The 13072-nt window shown below is 37.8% G+C and overlaps 1 long non-coding RNA gene across 1 annotated transcript; it reads right to left on the bottom strand.

Annotated features, from left to right (window-relative positions):
- Positions 1–3885: 3885 nt before the first annotated feature.
- LOC106869546 (uncharacterized) lies at positions 3886–11375 on the bottom strand. The gene is made up of 2 exons (XR_001409409.3): positions 11236–11375; positions 3886–4538 (listed from the first exon to the last, which is right to left on the bottom strand). It is a non-coding gene; the product is annotated as an uncharacterized LOC106869546 (long non-coding RNA).
- Between the last annotated feature and the right edge of the window lie 1697 nt (positions 11376–13072).

The raw sequence follows: 13072 nt of genomic DNA, 5'->3' as shown, positions 1-13072 counted from the left end.
TCTGTCTGTCCTCATGCGCTTTTTCTCTATAGAGAAAAAGATTTAGAGGTATTGAGAGAGAGACACATATACAGCCGGAGAGAGAGAGAGAGAGAGAGAGAGAGAGAGAGAGAGAGAGAGAGAGAGAGACATAGAGCGGGACAAGTCCAGCGGCGATTTGAAAAGAATAAATGACAGGAAAAGCCTGAAATATTAACAATTTTATTTATTGGTTTTCACCGGTCAACGTACAAACAAATAAACAAACTTTGCTTTTTGTGAGGATAGAGATATAGACATTACGGTGAAATAGACAGTACGTGGATTTCTAGAAATAGGAGTTAATACAGCCCAATCCGTTTTCGGAAAATAAGTCCACAGTTATCTGCGAAATGGTCAAATTAATTTAAATGACACGAAAAGCCTGAAATATTATCAATTTTATTTAATGTTTTCAGCGGTCAACGTACAAACAAACAAATTTTGCTTTATATATATATATATATATATATATATATATATATATATATATATATATATGGTAGTCTCATGTAGTCTGAGAAAAACGGTTCCACAATTTCTGGTTGAACAATCTGCACAAATGATTTGTTTATAGTGATCAAATGTGTGTGCTGTACATAGCTCCACCAAATTGACATTACCTTAGCAGGTGCATGGTGTACCACACATCATGTGTCGAAGTGATCACAGAGCAACGCACAATGAAATGTTTTGCTCAAGAGCACAGCATACCACTCGGTCCAAGAACTGAAACCACAATTTTGCAATCGTACGTGCAGCACTCTAACTAGTAGGCCATGCGCCCTATCCCTACATATATACAATATATACATGATGGCCGTCCACTGGTGACCGAGGAAGACCATTTCCGACCTTCAGGAACATTGTGCGCTCTAGGACTAACTTATATTTTGCATTTGCGGCTCCGTTGGTGGCTAATGAGCCCTGCTCTTGACAAGCATACACGACTGCAAACATTGCAGATTAAGCTTTCCCCATTCACTATATGAGCCGTGCACTTTCACGCAGCTCGCTTAAGTTCTTCATGCATACATACATACATACATACATACATACATGGTAATGATGATAGCTGTCTACTCGTGACAGAAAGACCTTCACTGACAATTGCCCATGCAAAATGCCAGAAATGCCCGAGCATGAGGTCATTGCACCAGTCGTCGACTTCAGCCGGTTCGTGTCCGCGGCTTCCAAGTTTGCCGCAGCACCCTCCTATTTCACCGGGCATTGTATATTTACCTCGCAGGCGATTGCGTAACCTAAAATTTTAGGCTCAATAAGGCTTGCACAGCACTTCACAAACTCTATCCACCCTACTTACATGATCCAGAGATACGACAGGGCAAAATATCCGGTGCCAATATGGATCGCAGGCTAAGGAATGTGAGAGCGCCATGATCCCAATTGGAAGCAAAAGATCCCCAAAATGTTCAATGCAACTCCCTGCGTATGTGGTTTTATATCAGAGTGACATTCTCCTAGAGACATGCTTTAACAAAAGCTAACGGGTGCCTCACTGCCAAGGGTCTTCCAGCAGGACTAAAAGCAAGACCTGTCAAAAGAACGGATGAACCTAGTGTAGGGTCAGCTTCTATCAAGCAATAGCACGGACCCTCAGAAATTCCGAGTTGGTATTCGGCATGCTGGACGACACATACATACATACATACATACATACATACATACATGACCTTAACCAGTTGAACATGTCCCTTGGTGGCTGACGATATGTGTATCTCTGATTATGAGCAGTAGTGGGGGAGCATCATAGCCATGTGTTGAGAGGAATTCTTTGGGGTTCGAATAATTCACCTTTGGAAACATGGGTGTTTTTCTCAACATCCTTATACAAACCTTATTCAGAGACCTTTTGAGCGGGATGGGCTACTCAACCTGAAGAAAATTCTAACTGGGCCCCACCTGCGAGGTCATGCGCTGTTTATCTTGATATGAGATCACCATGTCGTGCACATATGGTTGTGATGCATGTGTCTGGTGTACCCTTATCAGACGGGTAGTCATGATGGGTATATTGGGCTTCGTATATTTTACCCCAGTGTCACTTTGATGGCATGCACTGCTCTCTCATACATACATACATACATACATACATACATACATGCATTTCTTTGTGGATGACCCCAAAACTTATGCTAAAAATGTTAACAATGCCAAAAATCAACAGGAATTAATAACAACATTTTCAGCTGATATAAGAATGGAATTTGGCCAGAAGAAATGTTCTTATCTAATTGCTGAACGGGGAAAATCAGTCCCACAGACACAAAACCTGTGTATCAATGGTCTCACTATCTTTCCTTCCCACACAAAGAATGCTAAAAGTACCTAGGCATTAACGAAAATATGTCATACCAAGGTACTGTATGAGGCAAAATTTCTGTAGGTGCTTTACCGGGCATTCTATTTCAATCTCCTTCAGCCATTTGTCTATACCTTGACTCACTGTTCACATATTTTGCATATTTCAAATTTTAAAGGATTGTATTTTCTTTGTTTTTCTTCCTCTTTCTTTATGATCTTGGAATCAAATGGGCATAATGGGTTGACAAGTAAGCAACTTCGCATTTCCTTATCTATGATTGTAATATCTGATCTTTTATTCTCTAACTTTTTGTCCATTTGAAGAGGTAAGTCCCACAATGTCCTACATTTCTCCAAATCTAGTACTCTTTCGACTCGATGATTGACCATGTGTTTCCAGCTTCAAATCCCCATTTCCGGCATACTTTCCAGTGTAAAATGTTTACATCCTGGTCGTGCCTCCATTTCTTATACTCTTTCTGTGCCAACTTGGGACACTCTTCTACAATTTGTGCCACTGTCTCGTCCCAAATTCCACAGGGTCTAGCATTTTCCTAACGCATTTTCTCCATATATATTTTTTCTCAAGTTGTTTGTTTTTATCGCTTGATCTTAGGCTGCTACAATTAGGCTTTCTGTTTCTTTTATTTAAATACCCCACTTATATATATATATATATATATATATATATATATATATATATATAATAATAATAATAATAATAATAATAATAATAAATAATAATAATGATAATTATTATTATTAGTAGTATTATATTTTAGGCAGCAAAAAGCTATCAATGACTGTCATTAACGTGGTTCAGCGCCCACCTCCAATTCGTTTTCAAACGAAGCAACCTGTATTTTGTTGGACTTACTGTTTTAATGAAACCCACACGCACGCGCAAAAGCTTATTTATTGATCATGTGGGCGCTTATCATATCAAAAAGGTAGGTGTGATTATTTCCGGAAATAATGAAACCCGCATGGCATACATTTCCATATTTGCAGGAAGTTATGTTTACACTATGGAATGCGCTTATATATGTGTGCATGTGTGTGTATGTGTGTGTATGTATGTATGTTTATGTATGTGTGTGTATGTGTGCGTGTGTGCGTGTGTGCGTGTTTGTATGTGTGCCTGCGTATGTATGTATATATGTATGTATGTGTGTGTGTGTATGTATGGATGTATGTATCTATGTGTGTATGTATATGTGTGTGCGTGTGTGCATACGTATATATTTGTGTGTGTATATATATATATATATATATATATATATATATATATATATATATATATGTATGGCCATACTAATATTTATTTAACTGCAAAATAATGATGACGACGATGATAACAATGACAATAACAATAATAATAATGATGATGATGATGATGATGATGATGATAAAGAAAGGAAGAAAGAAGGAAAGAAAGAAAGAATATATGAATGAATGGTAGAAACAGAGAAAGAATGATGAATTAGCCAGACAAACGTCTTCCCAATCTCTTCACATGGTGTTTGCCGGAAGAAAAAATAATGACAAAAAGAGAGCAATATTTATTTAGCTGTTATCTTTGCAGAAGAATAAGTGTTGGTCACTAACAAACCGCTCAGATGTTTTCTTAAAAGTTGGGTAGTACCAGACGATTATGTTTGGCTTATTTGGGTGTATACGTGATTTATTTCACTAAGAGAATTATATAATATATTTTATGCCGCTACACTTACTGTTGGGATTCGTTGTTGGTAGTAATTCTAGTTATTAAAAAGAAACACATTTGAAAGAAACTTTAACAGAAACATTTCCAGGTTGTCGTATATATGTTGTTGTTGTTGTTGCTGCTGCTGCTGTTATTGTTCAGTCCCAGGTTAGTCTTAACGAGCAACAAACTTATCAGACACAATCCAGTCGAACATCCCGCTCTTTTTCTTTCTTTCTTTCTTTAAAAACTGTAGTGTGAATTTTAGGAGGATATCTGGTTCCTCTTCTTTGCTGGTCTGGCTCTTATTTTTTGTAGAACTTCCCACTGCATTAATAATGTTCCCTGAATATGTTTCGTTGTTAAGTTTAGCGAATCGATGATTGGTCTTATATATAGATATTCATACATCAAATAATGATATGTAATCCGTAGGTTCCATTTTAGTTAGGTCACCGTAAAGACAAACCAAACTGCTCCTGTTCGACTACTGTAATGTAAAAAGAGATTATAACCTTAGTCGATTGCCACTATGAATAATCATTCGCAAGACTGGCTTAAACTACCGAACAGCAATTTTTATGAATTGTGACTTCAGAATGTTTGGAAAGTTTTCAGAATGACCCGCTTCCCAAGGTTAGGAGATACTGTGCGCTACACCAGAAGCAGGAACTTTTCAGTAAGGTGAAGTCTACAGTTTGAGACAGGTTAAAGTATAGGATGGCCTTATCAGCAATATTTCTGGTCACTAGAAGGTATGACAGATTCTGGTCCTTAAGTTTTCTGATGCAATGTGACAGAGAATGTACCGTGACCAGAATGAGTGGAAATGTTGAAAGAATCAATTTTTGAAAGCGTTCATGGTTAGCCCCATACAAATTCTTTCAAGACTGCCAGGAAAAGTTATAATTACTCGGTATGCGATTTCTCCCGATGCGTCTGGGGAAAACGAAAATCCGACGAGTGCGTACTACATGTTTGTACTGTAGGCGTAACAGCCGGCAACTGACGCAGCCTACCGGCGCGATAAATTTTCATGCATGCGCAAGAAGGGTTGCGTCACCTTCCATTCAAAGGATTTTGTCTGTGTGGCTTCAGCTTTGGCAGAATAAAAATAAAGTCGGATACTTTTTTAATGCATCTCGTACGTATGGTATGTGTGTGTGTGTGTGTGTCTGTCTGTTAATGCGCGTGTGTGCGTGCAATTTTCTGTATGTATGTGCAATCGGGAATGGTAGAGTTAGTGGGTCGAACCAAAATATCTGAAGTACCTCAATTTTGTCCTTTTATGCTCAGATCGACTATGGTTTTCCTCAGAGAATGTCAATAAAATAAAAGTCAAAATACAGTGGGTAGATAAAACTGACTACAAGAAACGCACACACGCGTACACACACACACACACACACACACACACACACACACACACACACACACAAAGACATTGAAAGCAGTACCACTCACCCTATCCCATGACCAAAGTTAAATGACCGTAATCGGTAAAAGAATACGTGTATTTCCTGTGTGAAAGAATGCACCATTAGCCGTTCTATCTTGCATTTCTATAGATTCTGGAACCTAAAATGAAGTGGCGTTTCGTTAATTTATTACTCTTCATTTTATTTTAATGATACAACCTTTATTGTTGTTGTTGTTTTTCTTCACATACAGGTTGACCCTGATTGAGTAGACCTTTGATCAAAGGTGTTCCAACCATGGCCAGTTCGTTATTTCTATATCTAGAACTACACCATCCAATATGTTTTATCGTTGTTAAGGTGGCGAGCTGGCAGAATCGCTAGCACGCCAGACAAAATGCTTGGCGGCATTTCATCCATCTTTACGTTCTGAGTTCGAATTCCGTCGAAGTCGACTTTGCCTTTCATCCTTTCGGAGTCGATAGATTAAGTACCAGTGAAGCACTGGGGTCGATGTAATCGACTTACACCCTCCCCCAAAATTGCTGACCTTGAGCCAAAATTTGAAACCAATACGTTTTATCTTTGTCTTTTGTTTATTTATAACGCTAGTGTGTGATTTGAGGGTATTTCACAAACCGAGCGACTGTGTAGCATTTCTCCTTGTTTTGTTTGTTTGATACTATCCAATTGTTCAATAATGGTATTTAAGAGTTCGGTGCATCCTATTTGTTTCGATCGATCCTAATCGTTTCTGATTGCTGTCTAATGGTAACTGCAACACATCACTATTGTTCATTTCATATGCATAAAACAGAAACTATCTATTAGTGATCAGAATTTGTAAAAGACATGATCGATCGTTTCTAACATGATAATAGCTTCTTGCTACAGATTCTTGAAAATACTATTTTCCTAGATTTATACTGTTCAATAAGATACAATTCTTTGTTCATTTTACTTTAAGCAGAGACATAATCGCATCTACTTGTTATTGTTGCAGTTCCTGGCCACCAATCGGAATCATTTAGTATCATGCGCTCGGTCAGTCAAGGCTGTCTCCTCTTGTCTCTTCAGTGAGTGCTGACTATTGAGTTACTACTGCAGAAACTAGAAACATTGAGGAGAATCCCGCGCGAACTAGGATGCAGAAGATCCGTGTCGGTATATGTGGACGACATCACCATCATAGTGTCGGACACCAGGCACATCGAGGCGATCGGTACTGCTTAAAGGACTACGAAGCGCTGACAGGAACAAAAATCAACCAAAATGTCAGAGGGCTTGCAGCTCGATCCATTCCGTCCAACAGTGTCGAGTGGTGCTGACCAGATGGACCGGTTAAATTGTTCAGGGTCTGATTTGGCTCAGATTTCCAAGTGAAGAATGATAAAGAGAAGGTGATTAGCAAGGTGGCCAATCTCATCCAAAATTGGGCCAAAAGAAAGCTGTCCCTGAAAGGTCGGGCAAAAGTGGCGAATGCTTACATCACCTCCATCATTTGTTATCATCAGACCGTCGTGCCTTGCCTCGGTTCAGGTCTGACCAGACTGGAGCATCTACTATTCTGCTTTTGTGGAAGGAATTTATTCCACTGGTCAGGAGCTCCATTTATTGTCAACACCTGCTGAGTGGAGGGCTGGACATGCTATGGCTGATGATGTGCAAACATGTGCAGAAGTAGTAGCCTCTCCAACAGTACATTGACGTTGAACAAGTGTAGTCACCATTTATCAGACACGTTATTCAACAGCTGTCTGACAAAGCTGCGGTCCTGGGTCGAGCAGAGACCGAGGAATGGCACTTGGCATCTGGAATGTCATCAAGTGCTTCAGTGCTCTACTAGTCGGGCAATGCGGTCAGTGGAAATTCCACGTTAGCGTTCTATAGAGGATTAATGGAAAGCAAAAGCGACGACGTTCTCGGGGTACCGGCTATTCATACAACATATTGTATTTAAATCTTCAACAGGAATTAATCTAGCAGTTGAAGATACTGTATATAGTACAAAAAACTCGAAGGCAAGGTAAAAAACAAAAAAACAAAACAAACAGGGTGTATAAGGTTAACGCTTAGGAAAATTGGAAGGAGTCTCTAACGTGTATATATTTATTTGTTAACATAAGTTAGAACGTATATACGTATGCCCAATGTACAGTGCTTCATCTATCGATTACCCGATTACCCAATCCCAGAAACAGCTGTAAAGGGACACCTCAAATATTTTTCTCTCTTCTCTGTAATTTTCACGTATGAAATCCTCGATATCAGCCTATCTGCGAAGAATACTATAGACTATCTTCCTACTTTCTGCTTAAAATTATATCTATATATCGATAACGTTTTATAAAAGCTATGATGCAATTAACAACCGTCTGTCCAAGGTCTGTTATATATATATTTTTTCAACTGGCGGTGATCGTCTAATTGAGACACGCTTGTTGTAGTTTCTTTATTTTCCCCACTCCATATTTATTCTTTCCATTGAAGAGTGTAAGCTTATTACAGGTTTCTTCCAATTTTCCTAAGCGTCAACTTAATATACCCCATTTGTTTTTTCTCAAAGATCAGTTCATGAATTTCTGTGATGCTTTCATTCGTTCAGGGAATCGACGGTCGTCCTGTACGAGGTTGGTCTCCAAGCAACAAGTGACCATTCCTAAAGCGTGAAAACCACTCGTAAACTTATGCCTTGCTCATGGCAGCGTACTTGTAAGCTGTTTGAAGCATGACAACAGCTTTGGCCACCGTTTTCCCCAGCAGAAAACAGAATTTCACGGACGCACGCTGCAAAACAAAGACGCACTACGTAGTATGACTCCACTGGAAGCGCCGCTCGGCATACTGATGCCTGAGGGTTGGATCTAGTGACTTTAAAGCGGTGGAAACCTGAACTTCAAAGGGTTTGTTCCACAGAGAACGTTTCCGGTTACTTTTGGGTACCTCCTTGTATATATATATATATATATATATATATATATATATATATATATATATATATATATATATATATATGTATAAATCCATACATATACATACATACATCCATATATATATATATATATATACACACACGCATACATTATATATATATATATATATATATATATATATATATATATAGAGAGAGAGAGAGAGAGAGAGAGAGAGAGAGAGAGAGAGAGAGAGAGAGAGAAAGAGAGTGAAGCGGTTCCGAAAATTGAAAGGTAAAGAGGATTTTCGGTGGATTTGAACTCGGGAGTGCAGCCACGGAACGAACTGCAAGGCATTCAACCCGACATTCTAGCGGATCTGCAACTTTGCCGTCTGCATACAGATACTATGGCCGCATCAGTAAACAAGGTGTATGCAGCGGCTACGACTAGCACCACTGCACGATCATGCAGGGTGTATGCAAACACTACCTTCTCGGTGATGTGGAATGCATTTATACGGGCACCACCAACATATTTTCATTCACCATATTACTATGCAAGATGTGTACAGACACCACCACCACCACCATTACCACCACCACCATTACCACCACCACCATTACCACCACCACCACTACCATCACCACTACCATCACCACTACCAACACTGCCGCCACTGCCGCCACAGCCACCGCCGCCACCACTATATGTATATATATATATATATATATATATATATATATATATATATATATATATATATATATATATGTATACATGTCTCTTAAAGTATAGAGCTCAAAATCAATGCATTGAAGATACTTTATTGCAGCAACAATTATAATAACAGAAACAACCACAATAAGCCAAACCTATGCATATATATACATATATATATGTATATATACATGTATAAATATGTATGCATATATCTGTATATATATGTACGTATCTATGTATATATGTATATATATATATATATATATATATATATATATATATATATATATATATATATATATATACATATCCATACACACATACATATATATGCATATACATACAACACACATATATATGTACATGTATATACATATATATATATATATTTATACACACATACACGCATATATATATATATACAGACAACACCCTGATAACATATCTTTCAAACTTATCAAATGTTTTTCTCTAATCTTGTCTCCTTGGGTGGAGAAGTTTAGATTTAGAAGTAGAGTGGTAGGGAAAAGTGGTGCGAGGCGGAAGAGGTATGATAGCTTTAGTAGATATATATATAGAGAGAGAGAAAGAGGGGAAGCGGATATGAGGAAGAGAAGTTATATGTAGATGTATCATAATATACACGGGTGGGCGTTCAAAATTATCTTATTAAAAAATAACAATTCTCTGAGGAACTGTAATTTTTCTAATTATGAAAAGAAAAACAAAAACATAGTGTTAACATATTTAAACGCAGTGGGATTCTAACAACTAATTAGAAATATTTATGCGGTGAGGAAAAGGCAAAAATTGACAATTTGTAGGAAATAACTTAATGTTAGTCACTGAGTCAATTGTTGCCTTTTCCTTAAAGCAACAGTTGTGATCAAATTTTTAATGCTTTACGTCATTAAATGTGTCAACACTAACTTAGCTATTGCGTATATATGCATGTATGTACACACACACACACACACACACACACACACACACACACACACACACACACACACACACACACACACACACACACACACACACACACACTACACACATCTTTTATCTTTTACTAGTTTCAGTCATATAACTTGTGCTGTATAAATATATGTCATAATCTAACTCGATATCAGTTTTTTGTCTATCTTTTTATATACATACATATTCTTTTCCTTGTTTCAGTTATTAGACCGTGGCCATGCTGGGGCACCGTCTTGAAGATTTTTTAGTCGAATGAATCGACCCCAGTACACACACACACACACACACACACACACACACACACACACGTACGTACGCACGCACACAGATAGATAGATAAATAGATACATACATGCATACATACATGGACAGATATACATACACATACGTACACGCACACATTAATACAATAGTACATTCCTACCTACCTTCCTACCGACCTTTGCATCGCTCTAAAGCAGTGGTTCTCAACCGGGGTCCATATAAGATTTTGGGGTCCACACAACAAAATAGTAAACTGGGGATTCACAATAATATTTTAAGGGCTCCTTACAATGTATATATTGGTATGTATTGCATGAAACAGCTAGGTTTCTTTCCCTAACATTTTACATAGTTCAACCTTCACAAATTAATGTGAGAATAGGAAAAATAGGAATTTTGAAAGAAGTTTCTATAAAACTAGTTTTTAAACATCGAATAACTGTGAGCGTCTACCAGAAGAAAATAGTAATCAAAGAGGTCCATTGATTAAAAAAATGGTTGAGAACCCCTGCTCTAAAGGAAGCAACTCAGATGTGTATGTGTGTGTGTGTGCGTGTGTGTGTGTGTGTGTGAAAAACAGGCAGACAGACAGACAGACAGAATGGCAGAACGGCAGAAAGAAAGAAGGATTGTGTGGGGTGAGATAGAGAGAGAGAAAGAGAGAGTTTGTGCGTCCGTATGATATGTCAGTATCGATTCAACATCGCAACTTTCCCTTGCATCTTTCACCGTCTCTCTTGGGCTCTATCTTGCCTGTCATTCACATTTGTCTCCACCATCACAGTTATAACAGGCAGCTAAAGTTCTCATTGTTCACAAGTGAAATCCCAGGAATTTCTATAGGTTTCCCCAGTATATATTTTCATACAATAGTACACTCTTATCTACTTACCTGTTGTGTAACGCCAAGGGAAGTAACTCGAATACAGGAAGATGCAGAAGAGAGAGAGAGAGAGAGAGAGAAAGAAAGAGAGAGAAGAGGAGACAGAAAAAGAGAGATAGAAATAGAGAAAAAGCAAGAAAAAGATGGTGAAAATAAAGATAGTGGAGGCTGAAACACTAGGACTGAGGGGAAGAAGAATATCATGATGTAATCAAAGTCTGTGACGTCACTGCGTCTTTATCTCATTTTTTGTTTTGCGCTCTCTCTGCGTTTGTTTGAAGTTTTTTTAAAATGCATTTCAGTGCGTGTGTGTATGTGTGTGAGTGTGTGTGTTTGTGTGTGTGTGTGTGTGTGTGTGTGTACATGAGTGTATGTTGATATATATATATATATATGTTGATATATATATATATATATATATATATATATATATATATATGTTGATATATATATATATATATATATATATATATATATATATATATATATATATATATACATACATACATCTGTAAAAGTTGAACAAGAGTTAGGGTGTAACTGAAGACGCAGTCGTGTCAAGTCTATCTGTAAATATCCTAGGGTAATTTGTTGTAATTATAATAATATAAATAAAGTATGCTCTTGTTTATAGAATTCAGTGAAACATTACTTGCTGATGCATGCGGATATCTGCCAAATCGACAATAAATTATCATGAACACGTGAAACAACGAGAGTGAAAACGATGATGCACATATTCATTCTTCACACGTTCCAACAAATTTGAATATATCAATCACTGTTGTATTTCGCCTTCGGAGAACACTATCTCTTTTTAAACGATATGTGCTGACAACACACTCGATCCAGTGACGTAGGGGGGCTTTGAGACACCGACGTTTCCACCTGATTGTAGTCGAACGAGTTTGGAGAGCGTGTAATCTTTCTGTAATATTTCAGGATTTTTGAACCTGAAAGTTTGCAGGATGGTGTATGGCGCGCTGTACACTTTGCGATGTTTGTCCTGAATTTTTACAATCTGAGCTCTTTGGAGACAAAACTTAATCCGCTGCTCAGTTTAACATTATCACATGGTCCTTGGGTGTTAGTAGGAGAGTTCAAACTGTCGTTAACATTTGGATCAAGTTTCTGGTTTGAGGATAAGCTTTTCTCCTCGTTCTACAAATCTCAGAGAATCTGAAAAAAGAAGAGGGTTATGGGCGATGCTATTCTATCCTTGACTAAATGATATCATCAAAAAAGAGAAAGAAAAGAAACACGCTGAGTTCACATCACTGTTGCACTGAAAACAAGTGCACTTGTACTTGTCCTCACTGTACTAATCAACTGAATTTACAGTCAACAAGATCTAACTGGACACAAGTAGAACATAGGAAATACATAGCATATCCAGTGTACTGCAAAAGTTCGACTGACTTTCTATTTTCCAATAAGGAAGAGCCTCTCAGTTGTTTATCGACCGGCTACAAATAGAAGCTAAATCTGCCTCAAATCATACCCTATTATCTTAGCAAACAGACCAAAAAAGAAAAAAAGAAAAAAAAAAAGAAAATATTGACTATTGTGGTCCTAGATATTTTATGCAATGCCTGAAAAAGTCAGGGTGATCACTATTGACACAACTTTGATATAAGGTTTTCTTATGCAGTAACTGACTAAAAGTTTACCCGAGTAAGTCTCTCTGCAACTACTTAACAACAGGTCTTTGCAGAATGAGGAATTGGGTGCAGTTGTTTGGACGCGGATGATTTCGGCGACAGTACATATTGGCATTGGAAGCAAACACACGCACGTGCGCAAAAGTATACACGTACAGATAGAACAGTAGAAAGAGAGGGGAAGA

This window comes from Octopus bimaculoides, chromosome 1 (genome assembly GCF_046866305.1).
Source record: "Octopus bimaculoides isolate indiv1 chromosome 1, ASM4686630v1, whole genome shotgun sequence".
NCBI classification, from domain to species: domain Eukaryota; kingdom Metazoa; phylum Mollusca; class Cephalopoda; order Octopoda; family Octopodidae; genus Octopus; species Octopus bimaculoides.
Note: the sequence above shows the minus strand (reverse complement) of the source record. Positions and strands in the feature narration are given on the sequence as shown.